The sequence below is a fragment of the Podarcis tiliguerta genome (assembly GCF_965153285.1).
Source record: "Podarcis tiliguerta genome assembly, chromosome: 6".
NCBI classification, from domain to species: Eukaryota; Metazoa; Chordata; class Lepidosauria; order Squamata; family Lacertidae; genus Podarcis; species Podarcis tiliguerta.
The window spans coordinates 78,829,314-78,847,532 of NC_139539.1; the positions used below are offsets into that span (position 1 = coordinate 78,829,314).

At 44.9% G+C, this 18,219-nt stretch overlaps 1 long non-coding RNA gene across 1 annotated transcript; it reads left to right on the top strand.

The window, feature by feature from the left end:
- The first annotated feature begins 227 nt into the window (after positions 1-227).
- On the top strand, positions 228-17,938 carry LOC310679775. Its single transcript, XR_014512523.1, has 3 exons — positions 228-351; positions 14,947-15,012; positions 17,880-17,938. It is a non-coding gene; the product is annotated as an uncharacterized lncRNA (long non-coding RNA).
- The last annotated feature ends 281 nt before the right edge of the window (positions 17,939-18,219 follow it).

An 18,219-nucleotide genomic window follows, 5' to 3' on the forward strand; every position in this document is an offset into this window, starting at 1 on the left:
CACTCTGGGGAAATGAAATGGGCAGTTCTGACTCTGGCAGAGCTTTGAAGCCAGCCCCCCAAAGTACAAAACGCAAGCCGAATTTTCAGTCCTTAAGAAGTTCAATCCAGTTCTAGGGAAAAGACAGGGGTGGGCTTGACTGAGGATAAACAACTCTATACGCTCTAAAACAGTGGTTCCCAGCCCAGAGGACACCCAAAGCAGCAACTCTATGGCAGGGACAGCAACCAATGACAGGCAGAGGGGCAGCATCAGTGACTTCAGAGTAAATTCCAGAGGGCACTCTGTGCCTTGCGCTGCCCTCCCCTGGTCCAGAAACTCCAAGCCTACCAAGCAATAAATGACAGCCAGGTAATGCAGCCTTCTTCGCCTTATCTCTCATAGCTATATATCTATTTTATTTATTAAATTTGCACACTGCCCTATATGCACAGGTCTCTGGGCGGTCACAACATAAAAACACAATATAAAAACACAAAATACATAATAAAAATAAAAAACAAGGGCAACACAATAATCCCCCTTCCCCAACACATTTTAAAAGGGGATTAGATGTTAATTAGCCAAAGGTCTGGTTAAAGAGGAAAGGTTTTGCCTGGCGCCTATCTCTATCTCTATCATCTTTCTCTATATATTTATGACACACACACTTCTCTGAACAATGACTGTAAGATCTATATGGCTAACACTACAAACGTACCCCTAACAGGGCAAGCCCTGTTGAATTCTATAGGACTTGTAAGCAGACATGATTTGTGGTTGTTTAGTTGTTTAGTCGTGTCCAACTCTTCGTGACCCCATGGACCAGAGCACGCCAGGCACTTCTGTTTTCCACTGCCTCCCACAGTGTGGTCAAACTCATGCTGGTAGCTTCGGGAATACTGTCCAACCATCTCGCCCTCTGCCATCCCCTTCTCCTTGTGCCCTCCATCTTTCCCAACATCAGGGTCTGTTCCAGGGAGTCTTCTCTTCTCATGAGGTGGCCAAAGTATTGGAGCCTCAGCTTCACGATCTGTCCTTCCAGTGAGCCACTCAGGGCTGATTTCCTTCAGAATGGATAGGTTTGATCTTCTTGCAGTCCATGGGACTCTCAGCCTGTTAGTTGCTTTCTCCTTAACACCTTTTAACACGTCTCACACATAATCAGTGTGAAGAAAGGTGTCTGACCTCCCTCCTTTCCCCAGTATCAGCTTATGAGCAAAGTGGGGCCCTTTCTACTCTCCCTTAAGGAGTTTGAGCCCACTTCATTTTGGGCACAATCCCAGGACATGTGGCAGGCAGATGACTAGGTGTACTATGTATAACGACACTGTAGTTACCACAGCAACAGTCCCAAACCACAGCACAAAGCACTCAAATGCTCACTCACACACCATGGTAACGGTGGTGTGTGAGTGGCTCACCTTCTGCCCTTTGTCCCAATTCCTCTCTGATGACAAGTGCAGCCAATGCAGACACTTTTTTTTAATAATTTTTTTTATTGGTTTTCCAAATTTTTAACAAACATAAAAGAAAACATTACACTATTAAAAAGACAAACAAACATGTATCCTGTTAAAGTCTCAATTTAGTTATCATTGTTAGGTGACTTCCTCGGATCCCCGCAAACTGAGCTTCCGTAGATCACATTGTAGCAGTTTTCCAATATCCACTTTCAAATAAATTTACCTTATTCAAATTACCATCTTACTTTCTTTTCATAATGTTTTAAATCCATAATGTTATACAATTCCACATATTTTACTCCTAGGCCAGTTTGGTACTTACAAGTAATTCTACTTATATTAGAATATCTAGATAAATAGTCCTTACATTTCTTCCAATCTTCTTGATGCCCCTCCTCTTTCTGATCGCGGATTCTTCCAGTCAGGTCGGCCAGCTCCAAAAAGAATGCAGACACGTTTCTGGGGCAATGGCTAACCCTGTGCACAATTCTGACATACACACAGACTCCAGGAAACACCCCTTGTCTACCAGGAGGAAGATCTGCATCTCACACAATATTGGCCCCTATGAAAACAAGAGCCGGTGCCGGGGGGAAATGTACCCTATGGAAATATTCAAGGAAAACTCATAAAAGAGCTCCAAACTCTCCACAGAATTTCCTTGTGTGCAGTTGTTTAAATTGTAGGTTAAGTTGTGTCAGGGCACAGAATTAGAGAACAAGGTGCCCCTGGGCACACGGAGGAATTTGTTTCCAGTACCAGAACTGAATGGAGGTCATGGTCCTTTTGCACAAAAGTCCTCTCCTAGATATAGGGCTGGCTGAAGATATTTTGCTACCTCAGGCAAAGAACAAAATGGCGTCTGCAGCACCCAGCTCCACCTTCAGAAGCCTGACATATTGACTGATCGTTGAGTTTTATTCCAACACTGGTGATGGGACAATACCCTTCTTCTGTAGACTGAAATAAATAATATGTCACGGACATATAGGTACAACTATTTTTCAGATGTATGCAGTTTCAGTTTGTTGCTGGGATTAATAAAAAGCAAGTTCATTTAAAATTGCCACTGAGCTCGTAATGGGTTCCCCCTCCCTTCTGTATTTTCTCAGTTAACAGAGCCTAAAATTGCAACAATTAGCATGTGGGAGTCTGCAAAAACATTTGTGTTTAAAAAGATTTCCTTGTACTTGTAAAGATTGGAAACCACTGCTTTAAAAGTAAAAATCAGGAGATGTAAAAGTAAAGAGCAACACCTCAGATTACTTAAAAAAAAAGTGTTCCTCAGCTAACAGATATTTGGGAAATAGTGGATTAATCATTGTTTACTAAGAGGGTGGTTCAAATTGCTTCCATGGCCTAATTTTTAAATAGCCAAACAACCTGAAGAACTTGTCCCTACCTTTCTACAGGCATTAAGACTTCCCCACAACTCAGACAGCAGTGCCCTTCCCAAAACATGACAATAGAGCTATGTTTCTTGCTGCGAGGAAATTTAGAGAATTAATTGACTGAAGAAAGCCAGGCTTGGTTGGTGTTTCTTACATAACTGTTCACAGTACAGAATCTCCCTTGGATATTGAGCTGTTTGTCGTACAACTGGAATGTGCAACACAATGTTGTGGGCTCAGCCAACCTTTTCTAGATATTTCTTTCCATTCTACTACCTCACTTCCTGCCACAACAGCCCATCAGCATACCATGGTCACTGAGCATGCTCAGTCCTCATTGGACTGCTTTTGAGGTTCCCTCCTCACTTAGGATGGGTGAAGGTTGTTGTTTTTTGCAGTGTTTTTTTGTGGTAATCTTAGAGACCTTTGAACTTTCCCATGTTTGCTGGTATCTCTTGTTCTTGGGTGCAGCCATTTTAGCTACATAAACATCCACACAATGAGTTCACTATTAGAATATAGAGTACAGTGATACCTCAGGTTACATACGCTTCAGGTTACATACTCCGCTAACCCAGAAATAGTGCTTCAGGTTAAGAACTTTGCTTCAGGTTGAGAACAGAAATCGTGCTCCGGCGGCGCAGCAGCAGCAGCAGGAGGCCCCATTAGCTAAAGTGGTGCTTCAGATTAAGAACAGTTTCAGGTTAAGTATGGACCTCCAGAATGAAGTACTTAACCCGAGGTACCACTATATATATTGAGGACACAAGCCCAAATACCAACCCAGCCCTCCACACCTCCTTTCACAGGTTAGGAAAATGCGTACAGCACACACAGAGATGTCCCTTATAAAGAGAGCATCATGCCATTTACCACAGATTTCTCCATTTGGAATTGAGCACCTTGCTTCCATATACAAGAAGAGAAGGGAAAAATGCAAAACGTTATATAAGGTTCAATCTTACAATGAAGGCTCTGGAATATTATGATTTATTACTAGTAGAAAACTGGCAGATACTACAGGGAGAAGATACCTCAGCAAAACAGTGTGTGCCTTCTAACACCTACCAAAGCCTGGACAAAGGGACTTTGGTTTGTTCGCCTCCACCCCAACTCCCCGGCTCTTCTCTAATGTGGCATGGGCTTGATGCTAGCGAGAAAGGGTTCGTTTGGCAGCCAGTCAGTACTGCTCAACTGTCTCCCAACTGGATTGACTCTGACCCCTGTCCAAGCCATTTGAGTCTGAGCTGTGTGATGTGGCTTGTCAGATCAAACTAGGTTAGCGTTTCTGGAAGCTTATTTGGAGCGGGGAACAAGCGGGGGGGGGGGGGCTTAATCCAGCAAAAGGAACGTGGACCGGGAGGGGGGAAGAAAAGCAACCAAAATGGAATCCTCAAAAACAGCGATAGATTGGGGAAGAGAGTGTATCTGTGGGGTGTGGGTGTGTCTTTCTTTCCCTCTCCCTTTGGGGAGCATGGATGGGGGGATAGGGAACATAATCTTCTAGAAGGCTGAAAGCAGAGGTGCAGAATTTGCATGGGAGACAGAGTCACACACACAAGAGGGAAACTGGACAATAACATACAGGGCATGTCTGACTCAAGCAAATGTTTTTTCTTTATCAGTTACATAAACGAGATGCCAGAATCAGAGAGCCCTTCTCCACATTCCCCCTGTGGAGTTGCTTCTTTTAGTAGCTTTACAGAGTACAACATACATGTAAAACACATGACTTCCCACAAAGAGTACTGGGAGGGGTGAACTTCAGTTCCAAGGATTCTTTAGAGGAAGTTATGAACTTTGAATGTACGATGGGTGCCCAGCCCTCGTCAGGGCATGCAAATGTCCCCCTCTAAGACCTACTAGCAGGAAGGGAGGAAGAAACAACATCTCTTGCAGAGTAAGTCAGAAGATCTATTCAGATCAGGGGTCTGCAACCCGCGGCTCCAGAGCCGCATGTGGCTCTTTTACACCTTTGCCGCGGCTCTGGGGCAGATACTAGCGAGGGGAGGAGGCGCATTGTGCACTCCGACACTCCCCACTGTGGTGGGCGCTGTACTGGCTGTGATGTCGCATGGGGTTGGTGCGTGCATTAGTCACACACCGTCCCGACGTCACCTTCCCACCCGCCCACTACATTGTAAGGGGCATGTACGCTGGTCACTGTTTTGAAGGGGAGTGAAGAACACACACACACAAAAAAGGTAACTTGTTAATTTAACGTTTATTTCCATGAGGAGGAGTAATTCTGAGGGGTCAAACAAAGAAATAATAAAAAAGTGACAAAAAAGTTATTTTTATAATGACGAGTTTTGCGGCTCCCAGTTGTTTTTTCTTCGGAAACGGGTCCAAGTGTCTCTTTTTGTCTTAAAGGTTGCAGACCCCTGATCCAGATCTAAGATGCAGAAAACTCGGTCAGAAACCCAGAGAACGGGCTCAGCTGCAGACAAGCAACCATGATCCTTACACTTACATGATTCTACAACAAAATCTTTTCAGGTACAAGAATGCATCTCCCATTTAACCAAAGACTGGAAGTATGTCTCAGTTATCAGAAATCTAAGAAGAGCTGGGTTCTTGGATCCGCTTGCAAAGTTGCAAAGAATTGTGCAGGGCTTACTTGACTACGTATCAAGCAGTCCACATTGACTGTTTCCTATTGTCACGGTGAATAAGTGCTGGGGAATGAAATGTTCTCTGATTCCAATCAACTGCTCCCCTTTTTTGTTTCTTTCTTAGTGAAAACCAATCAGCAGCTGCTCCGGTGTATTTTCAAAAGAAAGGCATCGTAGAAAGGAAGGAGTTCTTCACCCTTCTTTGTTTCAGCCAATTAGGGATCAAGTAATAAGAATTGATATGCAGATAACACAACCTTGATGGCAGAAAGTGAGGAGGAATTAAAGAACCTTTTATTGAGGGTGAAAGAGGAGAGCGCAAAATATGGTCTGAAGCTCAACATCAAAAAAACAAAGATCATGGCCACTGGTCCCATCACCTCCTGGCAAATAGAAGGGGAAGAAATGGAGGCAGTGAGAGATTTTACTTTCTTGGGCTCCATGATCACTGCAGATGGTGACAGCAGCCACGAAATTAAGAGACGCCTGCTTCTTGGGAGAAAAGCAATGACAAACCTAGACAGCATCTTAAAAAGAAGAGACATCGCCTTGCCAACAAAGGTCCGTATAGTAAAAGCTATGGAAGTGAGAGCTGGACCATAAAGAAGGCTGATCGCCAAAGAATTGATACTTTTGAATTATGGTGCTGGAGGAGACTCTTGAGAGTCCCAAGATCAAACCTATCCATTCTTAAGGAAATCAGCCCTGAGTGCTCACTGGAAGGACAGATCCTGAAGCTGAGGCTCCAATACTTTGGCCACCTCATGAGAAGAGAAGACTCCCTGGAAAAGACCCTGATGTTGGGAAAGATGGATGGCACAAGGAGAAGGGACGACAGAGGATGAGATGGTTGGATAGTGTTCTCGAAGCTACCAGCATGAGTTTGACCAAACTGTGGGAGGCAGTAGAAGACAGAAGTGCCTGGCATGCTCTGGTCCATGGGGTCACGAAGAGTCAGACATGACTAAACGACAAAACAACAACAATTAGAATAATGATATCATAATGATGTCATATAATCAGACAGCTTTGTGATGGCATCATGATGTCAGTTCAATTACGGTAAGTGAGGAAAATCCTCACTGCACTTGCTCTGAATAGGTAAACACTTACCGTAATCCTCTGTTGATAGCTCCCCCTAGAATATTCAAAGCTACAAAAACTTATGGAAAAGTACTCCTTCATTCCTGCTCAGCATTAATATGAAAGCTTAACAGCCAGTACAACATGCCAGTTCAGATGCAACTATCCTAGGATGCGAAGCAAGCCACGAATGAGTGGCAGGCCCATTCTAACCCAAAATATCATCCATTTGAACACTGGCTTCAGCTGTTCAGTCACACAGTGTTCTCCATGATATCTAAGTCAGGAAATGCTAGTTTAATGTCAGTTACTTAACCAGGATCTCAGTCACATTTGTTTCTCATTTAAGATCATGAACTGTAAATGGACATTTGAGCTCCCATTTTGTACGTAACTGTAGTTTTAAAAATATCAGGACTGAAATGCCAAAGCTGGAACAAGAAATGAGAAGGCAAGAAGAAGGTCAAGGGAAGAATTAGGGATATAGGAGAAATTTGATTTCATGAACCTACCTAATTCACTCTTCCTGAAATTATACATGAACTGAATTGTACCTGTCCTTTGAAGAATTCACACTTCTCCAAAAGTTGTGATGCAGTTTTGCAAACATATAACTGTATGGAAAAATGCATGTATTGTATGAGATCAAAGAGTACATAAAGTGCACATATTGGTGAATACAGAATTCAAATGCATTATTATATATTTTTTTGTTTGCAAAACAGTGTATATTGGGGGAAATGTGCGCTAAGATCCCGGTGATTTGTGTGTGTGTGTGTGTGTGTGTGTGATTACTTTTTCCTGCAAAAATAAATAAATCTCAAACTGATGCAGAAAGATGAGTAGGGATTGTTATGTTTTCTTTTCACCATTATTTTCTTTTAAAATTACTGGGAACTGCCATGTCATTTGTGTCATTTGTGTTTTTACAGGTGTAAAAATTCCTAACGTCTTCAGAGCCCTGGATATTATGTGCGCAGTAATGGCTATAAAAATGTGCTGAGGAACAGGCATCCTAGTCCTGCAGGGCTGCAGATACAGAAGCACATCTACAAGATACCCAGTAAATGCCCAACCAGTCATTGCGCTCTGCAGGGATCCTGCAGATACCATCTTACCAGAAGGGCAATTCCATCCCTTTGGAACTCCCTCCATCATTAGACAGGCACCACCTCTATTGTCTTTTTGGCGTCTGTTGAACTTTTCCTTTTTCTGTAAACCTTTTAAGTGAAGATCTTTATTAGGACTGTGCGCAGCCCCCCAATCTGATCTGGGCTCTGATCTGGTGCTTCAGAGCAACCACTATCTGGCATGGGATGATCTTGTTGTTGTTGTTGTTTAGTCGTTTAGTCGTGTCTGACTCTTCGTGACCCCATAGACCAGAGCACGCCAGGCACTCCTGTCTTCCACTGCCTCCCCCAGTTAGGTCAAACTCATTCTGGTAGCTTCAAGAACACTGTCCAACCATCTCGTCCTCTGTCGTCCCCTTCTCCTTGTGCCCTCCATCTTTCCCAACATCAGGGTCTTTTCCAGGGAGTCTTCTCTTCTCATGAGGTGGTCAAAGTATTGGAGCTTCAGCTGCAGGATCTGTCCTTCCAGTGAGCACTCAGGGCTGATTTCCTTAAGAATGGAGAGGTTTGATCTTCTTTCAGTCCATGGGACTCTCAAGAGTCTCCTCCAGCACCATAATTCAAAAGCATGAATTCTTCGGCGATCAGCCTTCTTTATGGTCCAGCTCTCACTTCCATACATCACTACTGGGAAAACCATAGCTTTAACTATACGGACCTGGGATGATCTAGGGCCAACTCAATGCAGATTGGCTCTGAACCAAACTGGGGGCCTTGCATAGTGATTAATTAGGGTTTTAACCCCCCCCCCCACCAACCACATGTGTTGGTGGGGATGCAGGCAGCCTGTATCTCTTCCCACTCCTTACCAGCTGATCACCCCTTTTGACAGCCTTGGATCACTCCGGGTGAACCCCATCTGACCCAGGGCGATGCTACAGCTGCCTTTACCACACCCCATCTGAATCTTGCGTTGACTCAGATTTGGCCAGAGTGGTTGCACGGCTCTGACCTTTTATCCCAGTCTTTGGATTTGAAATAGTGCTGATATAGAGAATGATTTTTAATTGTGTTTTTGTTGTTGATGATGATGTCCTTAACGTGACATGGCTTTGATTTTATGGGAAGCAATTCGTAAATGGAATATAAATAAATGGCATTCGGCCTCAGTATCCTGATGTTGATCCAGAAATCACATGATACACAAGTCTCTAGATACAAAAGTTTCAATTAAAAAAATAAAATCCCAGGCTAATAAATAAGAAGGACAATTTCTTCTCAAAAAGCCAGATTCCTATCTACAGGACACTGGGGATCTAGCAAAGAATTGCCTACTGTTTGCCCTCAAAGCTCTTGATTGGTTTCTCCTTCATTCAATGTATGATTCAAGGACAGAAAGGCTTGTGGATGCCCCATATTCATTTTACCAGTGTTTTCTCATAGAATTCATTGAGTATGAAATGTCTTAGGAGTCAAATAAGTCCAAGGTGCCATAAGATAAACGTTAATCATATAATATTAGTGGAGAGAAAAAGCCTTCTGATGGAAACCATATATCTTTTTCCTCTCGGAGCTATTTTAAGTGTTACCCCTAGAAACACAATTGTGTTTGGCATCTAAGCTGGGCAGAGGGGGGTGAGTAGTGAAGGTCTGAAGCTGGTCCCTTGCCACTGGAACAGATGGGCACAACAGGCCGGTAGCCAAAAGATCCTATATGTGCAATAAGTGTGAAAGTTTAGGGCACAGTTCCCAGCTTGCACTGCCATATGGCTTTCGCAGCCTCGATTGTCATTGCCTTCACTTAAGGGGGACCTCACTGGACTCAAAATCCTTATCAAACACAACCAGTGACTTAAAAAAATAAGGGAGGAAACTAGTCATGAAATAATCAATGGGGAAACAGAATTAGGTAAGAAGTGGAAGGAGAAAGTGTGTGTTTGTGTGTTCAATGAGGCTGGATCAGCCCCCTGACTCCAGCATCCCATTCTTGCAAAACATGTTCTCCTTCATGGAGAGCACGTGTTGCGGTGGGGTCTGCTGAGCCACCCCTCTGTTACCAGGCAGGGTCTCTAAAGATGGCCTGGGGCAGTGATTGGTTCACTGGGTTGCTGGGGTAAAAGTTATATTGCAATTTTGGTGGGAGGGGTAAAATGTTTAAATACTCTGCACACAGCCTGGAGCTTTCTCTTTGCTGCGTGCAACGGATCACCCGCCCACTCGCCCTTCAGTAAGGGGTTGTTGCATTGACCTTGCTATGCCTGTCATGGGGTCGTCTGCCGTTGGGGCAGGGGCCTGGTAGGAATTTTGTCCATCTGGCTGATTGGCTGGGCCATTTGGTTTTTGCCTACTGTGTAGCAAATTGTCACAACTTGTAAGGTTGCGGTTAGGCATTGGTCATAAATGGGTGGAGGAGGGGTTAGGATAGGCTGTGCCTGCCCCTCCAATGATGCTGTGGAAAGGTAATTCCATTAAAGGACTCCTGGGGCTTGCCATCTTTTTGTCCAATCCCTGGAATGGGACTAGGGCCAGCAAGCCTTCGGGGAGCATGCGGATGAGAATTGAGGGTCTGTGACTCAGCTCCATTTCTCCCTGACTTGCTTTCCCCCGCACTGTCTTTCGGTGGTGCCCGGAAGTCAGTTCTGTCCCCAGGCGGGGGGGTGGGGGACAGATAGTCTTAACCAATGCCTAAACAACCACTCACGGTTTTGTATTTAAATAAAGTTGTGGCCAAAATTATGCCAAAAACCTTAAACAAAAATTAAGTGTGCGTTGTGAGTTATTTGGGGGGTGGCTTGGGGACCTCGACACGCAAGGGCTAACAACTTCAAGATATTGCATTATGGGGGGAAATAATGAACAGCGGTTTGTATCCAACTTTGTAGAAGAGGACTTTCCTCTCCCCACCAAACAAAACAAAACAAAACAAAATCCAGTATGCAGGCCAGATGTAAAGTTTTACTGTTTGTGTAAAATAAAAATAACGACGGCAACAACAACAACAACCAATAAACATAGATATCTGTAAGATTGCTTTCCTTGCTATCTACTTGCCTCTTCACAGCCTCTTCACTACATTCATCTCCTTGAGGTCATAAATGCACTGGAGGTTCTTTCCATTCCCTTCTGGACTAGGCACCTGCCTAGGCACCTAAAGATACATAATCACGATAATGATGTTTTTGCTGATGATGATAATACCCCGGCCATCTGACTGGGTTGCCCCAGCCACTCTGGGTGGCTTCCAGCATCTATAAAAACATAAAAAAAACTTCCCTATACAGAGCTGTCTTCAGATGTCTTCTAAAGGTTATAAAGTTGCTTATCTCCTTGACATCTGATGGGGTGGGGGGCATTCCACAGGGCAGGCGCCACTACCAAGAAGCCCCTCTGCCTGGTTCCCTGTTGCCCACTTCTGCCTGGATTCCTGTAACCTCACTTGTCTGCCAGAAGGCCCTCAAAGCTAGATCTCAGTGTCTGGGTTGAACATATACGGTATATTATTCTACAATATATTGACTGATTTTCTCTAAGGAAGACCAGCTTACTTATGCTATCTGGCAGACTGTCCTATAATTGCAAGGAGAAGGAATAAGAAAACAAAATAACCATAAAAAGCGAAAGCAAACCCAATACAGGTGCACTGGTGTTGGTGGGGTAATTCTAGTTCCTATCCACTAGAACCTGGATGGAGATACACTGGTGCTTCATGTGGTGGACTATCCACTCCCATCATTCCTGACAATTGGCTTTGCCAGCTCAGGCCAATGGGCCCAACATCCACAGCAGGCATAGGCAAACTCAGCCCTCCATATTTTTTGGGACTACAACTCCCATCATCCCTAGCTAATAGGACCAGTGGTCAGAGATGATGGGAATTGTAGTCCCAAAACATCTGGAGGGCCGAGTTTGCCTATGCCTGATCTAGAGGGCCACAGATTCCCAGTCGCACGTTTAGACAAATCCTCCTTAAAGGCAACAATGGCAAGAAGGAAACTGCTTCCTAAGTATTTGTGCGGTGTCAACACAACTTTCAAAATAACATTTAAAGAGGTTGCAGAGGGAGCTTAGAGGCCATCTCAAAATATGCCAGGCAAATACACTGACTCTCCCCGCCCCCACCTCCTGGGCCTGTTAGAGGTTTAACTCTTCTTTCCCCTCACTTCCATAATTTTCACAGAACAATGTTCTGTGCTTGGCCACCATTCAGTCAAAGTTCGGCACTTCTAAGTCCCACTGACAATGAAAGGGTTAACCGTGTGTTTCAATTGGACCTAAAAATGCTGAACTTTGGCTGGGTTTCACCCTTTGTTTTCTTACACGAGGATAAGCTATATGCAACTAATTGGCTTTTAAAGTTAACACGACTCCTTCTGGCTTGCACCACAGCGAGTTTTGTTTAATGTGAATTGAAGAGAGCGTTGGAATCATTCAAATATATCAGAGTTTGAAATTAATGGATTTGTAACAGCATAAAGCAGGGTTTCGATTTTTTTTAAAAAAAAAAAACGCCACACAACCAAAGGCTATATGACAGCAAGAATGGTATGCAGGCAGTCAGATTGGCGCTTTCTACTATCTACCGACAATAAAATAATTGACGTGTAAGCAGAAAGACTACGGGGGCCGTGTAATTAAGCAGCAGAGTACAAAATGACTTTTCAGCATAAATACCACTTCTTCATGAAGCAAAGTTCTTCTTGAGCTCTGGTTTCCCATGTCAAGTTGCTGCCCCAAACTGTGGCCTCGAACCATGGGGAGGAAAGGACTTGATTCCTATTGAAATCAATGGGATTCCTATTATCTCAACCAACTTTTAATTGCCCCATGAATTCAGTGGGCACTGAGTGTGATTTTTCTCTGGATTGCTACCAACAGGCATAATGCCTTCAAAGGTAGAGGCTCAACTGCAATCCTTTTTGTGCAGGGGGTAGCATGTGGGTGGGTTTCTGGAATGTCGAAGGATGAATGTCTCTCTCCCTCCCCACCCCCATTTTCTGACGTCATTTGCCACAAAATAGGGTGGAGCCAATCTGATGCTCCTGCAATGACAAGTTGCACAGTGCCGTGCTCCCCACATCTCCCTCTCCCTCTTGGTAAATGCTAGCACACTGCTGTGTTGGGAAGCCAGGAGAGCAATGTTGCCCCAGCTGCTCTACCTAGGGGCATAGCATGGGTTGCTGGTGCCTGGGACCAAGCGAGTGTTGCGCCCCACTGGTGGACTGGGTAGCAGTCAGTCCCTTCGCCAACCAACATCTAATCAAGGGAGTCTCTCCTTGTAAACTAGCCCCAACCTAGAAGCATTTATAAGTTTTAGAGAATCACGAAGCCAGGAGCACTGCTGTGTCGCCTCACCATCCTGTCCTTGCAGTGTGGCCCTCTGGGCAATACATGTGGCCCTAAAAGTGCTTTCCTGCCTTCGCCTCTCTCCTTGGTGGGAGGCAGCTGCAGACCTGTTGGGAGATTCCATTCCACCTTTTGTTGCAGATATGTGGGATTGTTACATGCCACATGTCTGTTTACATTCCAGCACAGACTGCTGGGTCCCATGAGCAGAACTTCCGCTCTGTGTATTGCTCCGAGAAGATGGCAAGGAGAGACGACATGTTTCTTTGTCCTGGTTTATGTAAAATAAATCCGTAGTTTTAGCATGTATCCACAGCCTCAAGCCTCTTCTGTTGTGCAGTTTACTCTGCTAAGTAAAGTGTGCTCAAGTCAGCAGGACTGAGTCGCTGATTTACGTTGGAGTCAGAGGTCGATGAATCTCCGCAGCGTGAAGGCTGAGAGAGAGATGATCCAGCTGGCCTATTGACCCCCAGATGCTGACAGCACCCTCCCTACCTCTCAGCCAGCCCAAGGGTGGGGTGTGCTCCAATGTCCCTTCACCAACCACAAGGAGGAGGAGGAGGAGGTGGCCCTGCTGCCCCAGCCCCGAAGGCCCAGTCCAGGCATGGCTTGCCTCCCCAAGGCTCTGGCCTTGATGAGGAAGTCTGTCGTGGGGGCAGAAATTTGCTCCCGGGGCCATGCTCACCCCAGCCTCCATGCTACACCACTGGCTCCACCTCACTGGTTGCCACCAAAACTGCTAGTTGCCAATGTGTGTTTTGACTTTTTCGTGGCAGCCACATTAATTAGCTGTACTAGCTAACAGTTAAGGTTAGCAAACAGTTTACAGATTCAGGTAGGTAGCCGTGTTGGTCTGATGCAGTCGAAATAAATAAAAAATTGTCCAGTAGCACCTTAGAGACCAACTAAGTTTGTTCCGGGTATAAGCTGTCGTGTGCATGCACACGGTGTATCTTAAGAAGTGTGCATACACACGAAAGCTTATAGCCAGAACAAAATTAGTTGGTCTCTAAGGTGCTACTGGACAATTTTTTATTTAAACAGTTTACAGCCACCCATCCTTCAACATTGTTATTGTTGTTGTTGTTGTTGTTGTTATTAACCCATTTTTCATCCTTAGGTCCTAGAACAGGTTGCAACCATTTAAAATACAGCATTAAAATAACTTAAAGCAGCTTACAATCACAAAAAGGGGAGGTTCAAAATGGGGGGAAAAAATGAAGCTGAGGCCAGTGGAACCCTCAAATAATTTCTGGTGGTAGCATTTTGATATGGTTCCCCTCCCCATCAAACAAAAGGCCAAACAAAAAGATTATCTGTTGCTTTTGATTGGGGGGGGGGGCGACTATTTTGAAAGGATGAGACACTAATTGCCTTTCAACACTGTGTGCTGAGCAGAGTTTTGATCGCTGTCTGCAAAATCGTGAGTTGAAAATGTATTTTCTTAAAAGGAGTAAAAGCACAGCGAAACTTTTATGAATCTAATTCCAGGCGTTTGTGTTTGGAGCTTTGAGTCTTTTATTGTAGCTCTCTTCCCTCTTGTACTCGGAGATGAAGGAAAACATAATAGGTGCTTTCTTCAGAAAATAGATAACGATCTTCAAATGTTCCCTCTTAAAGATGGATTAATGAATGGATGCTTGTTTTAATCCCTCTTACATTTCATTCAAGTATGCTGCTTTGTTTTAAAAAATAAAATAAAATAAAAACCACTGTAAACAGGGAAGCCAGGAATGGGGGTTAGGCATGACTCTCCACCCACTTGCAATTAATTGAGCAATTACTGCACTATGGGCCTGTTTCCACTTTGCATATATGTAGCAAGTCAGCAAGTGTTTTATGGGGTGTTCAGGTTTCATACAGGCAGAATGTTTCACTCTCCAGCTAAAGTAAACTGTGGCTTATTCATCAGTGGCCAAACTACTAGCATAGGTCTTCAGCTTGAGCTAAGTTCATGATCAAAGCCCATTGTTTCCAAGAATATGGTCTCTCGTTGCAGCTTCAGGGCCCTTTCCAGTATCGACTTCCATAAAGGGAAATGGAGGACCATAATAACATAAGAAAAGTCCTGGTCTCAGAGTGGCCAACCAGGTGATGGTGAAAAAAGCCTGCAAACTGCGCCTAAGCACAAGAGCCAGCAACGAACATTCAGCAGCATACTGCCATAATTTGACCCCGCAGACAGAATCAAAAGCTGCCTTTGAAGTTATGAAGGCAGTAAACCGTTTCCCTTGCAAGTGTCTTGTAGGTGGGAAAGGACTAGAGAGTGATCAAGGGTGCAATGATTCTCTCAAAATGCCACCTGAGAATACCTGTAAGTATATTCTCAGAACCCAAGAAACAAAGACATCTATTGCTGAAGAACTGAATATACAACTTCCCCACAACTGATACCAGGCTAATACAGTGGTACCACGCAAGATGAATGCCTCGGAAGATGAAAAACTCGCTAGACGAAAGGGTTTTTCGTTTTCTGAGGTGCTTCGCAAGACGGAATTTCCTAAGGGCTTGCTTCGCTAGACGAAACGGCCCTGCCTCTCGTGTCATGGCGACGGTCACTGCACGCACGCACGCTCACTTCCCCGCTCCTCCGGCTCCCTCCCACCTTCTGGCTGACGGCTCCTCCGGCTCCCTCCGACCTTCCGGCTGACGGTTAGTGCCTCGCGCCGCTGCCCACCCCCCTCGCACGCTCCCCTCAGAGAGCCGTTGCTGCCAGCAGCCAGCGTTGCAGCCAGAGTCGCGCTCCTGAGCCCCGCCACCCTCCAGCAGCCACGTCGCACGATGGCCACAAGGCGCGGGTGAGTCTGAGGTACCGGCTGCGGCAGCTGTCCTGCTTCTCCCCACCCCTCCCCGCCGTTGTTAGTGTTTAAATGCAGTGGTGTTTCGCAAGACGAAAAAACTTGCACAACGAAAAAACTCGCGGAACGAATTAATTTCGTCTTGCGAGACACCACTGTACATCTATAGTTTCCTGGTTCACCAGCCTGACCTTTTCTAAAAAATGGTACAAGATGGGATCATACCAGAATTATTTATTGTAGTAAGAAAGGGTAGCCAACAATGCGGCTACCAGTGTTGTTTTACTTTTGTAAGCTCTGTGGGGATGTAATCAATCGCTGGAGTCTAAATTATAGATCAGACTTCTGTTATGGAAACTGGGTTCCATTTTGGTGTGGCTGATAGCACAACATAAAGGGGGAAATGGTTTGACTGGAGATATATAAATGTTAATAATCAGGAGACGGCTAGATTCAGCGGCCAATGAAGTTGAAGTTCAAACTCCAAGGCCTGCATTAATATGGCCCTTCATATTTGTCCGGATTGCTCTCAGAGAGAGAGGATGGCAAATCCATTCAAGGCAATGCTTTCTGTGGTCCAGGCTTCCTGGAGTGCCTGGAGGCAGTTGGGGGAAGGATGGTGGCTAATGGATTGAGGTTGAATCCTGACAAGACAGAAGTACTGTTTTGAGGGGACAGGGGGCGGGCTGGTATGGAGGACTCCCTGGTCCTGAATGGGGTAACAGTGCCCCTGAAGGACCAGGTGCGCAGCCTGGGAGTCATTTTGGACTCACAGCTGTCCATGGAGGCACAGGTCAATTCTGTATCCAGGACATCTGTTCACCAGCTCCACCTGGTATGCAGGCTGAGACCCTATGTGCCCGTAGACTGTCTTGTCAGAGTGGTACATGTTCCAGTTATCTCCCGCTTGGACTACTGCAATGCGCTCTACGTGGGGCTACCTTTGAAGGTGACCCGAAAACTACAACTAATCCAGAATGCGGCAGCTAGACTGGTGACTGGGGGCAGCCGCCGAGAGCACATTGGCTCCCAGTACGTTTCCGAGCACAATTCAAAGTGTTGGTGTTGACCTTTAAAGCCCTAAACGGCCTCGGCCCAGTATACCTGAAGGAGCGTCTCCACCCCCATTGTTCTGCCCAGACGCTGAGATCCAGCGCCGAGGGCCTTCTAGCGGTTCCCTCATTGCAAGAAGCAAAGCTACAGGGAACCAGGCAGAGGGCCTTCTCGGTAGTGGCGCCCGCCCTGTGGAAAGCCCTCCCATCAGATGTCAAAGAGATAAACAACTACCTGACATTCAGAAGTCTTCTGAAGGCAGCCCTGTTCAGGGAAGTTTTTAATGTGTGACATCTTAGTGTATTTTTGGTCTTTGTGGAAGTCGCCCAGAGTGGCTGGGGAAACCCAGCCAGATGGGCGGGGTACAAATAATAAATAATAATAATAATAATAATAATAATAATAATAATAATAATAATTCATGTAAAGTCTTTAGTCAAAAGGACATAAATACTGGCAAAACGATTCCTCCCAGCCTCCTCTATTCCAGGAAATTATCCTTAAACAAGGGTTTTCTGGGGCAGTAGGCATTGGTCTGCAAAATGCGGCAGGGTAAGTATTTCTGCCTCATCCTTCAGAATCGGGGCAGACTTCGGTCTTTCACTTTTCAGCAGCGCCCTGTGAGAACCCAAAATTTGGCACCCCGCCTCTCTCCTTCCGTTCTGTGCAAACACTACATCATAGTTGCAGTGCCCTGTGGCACCCCCTTGGCTTGGTGCCCAGTGTGGGGAAATTGGCTGAGCTGCCCTAAATTTAGGGTGCTCCCATTCCCACTTGTTCCCACTTGAAAAGGAAATGTAACTGGCCTAGGGTCATGCAGGTTGGCAGGGAAGCCTTGTTCTTGTGGCTTCCTGTTAAACTGAATCCAGATTAATCCATCATCATCATCACCTCAACCTGGGGCTCAATCCCACAACCTTGAGATTAAGAGTCTCATGAGATTTTACCATAGACAGACAGATAGATAATATAACACTATCAAATATGTATTTTCTTCTTTTTCTTTTCTCTTTCCTTTTCTTTCAAGCAATTGTGATTTTCTCTTTCTTTTTTCTGTATTAAATGTATGAAGAGGATAAAGATCCTGGAGACAAGCCTCCTTAGTCAAGCATTTCCCTGAACTGAACTAACTTCAGATTTTATTTCTTTAACTGAGCTGTTTTGTTTTGTTTTAAGATGGTGCATCTGTTTTAATTGCCACACTTTTAAAATGCTTGTTTTATTGCATATATCAGTTAAAGGTGTTTTAATGCCCCGACGCAATTGTTATTGTATATTTTTTAATTGTGCATTGATTTTATAGCTATGAACCACTTTGATGCTGTTTGGGGGGTGTAAGTGGTATATAAATTAATAATGAATAAACAAATAAACAAATGCCATGTGGGTAGACCCTAAGTCATCTGACTCTTCTGCCTGTA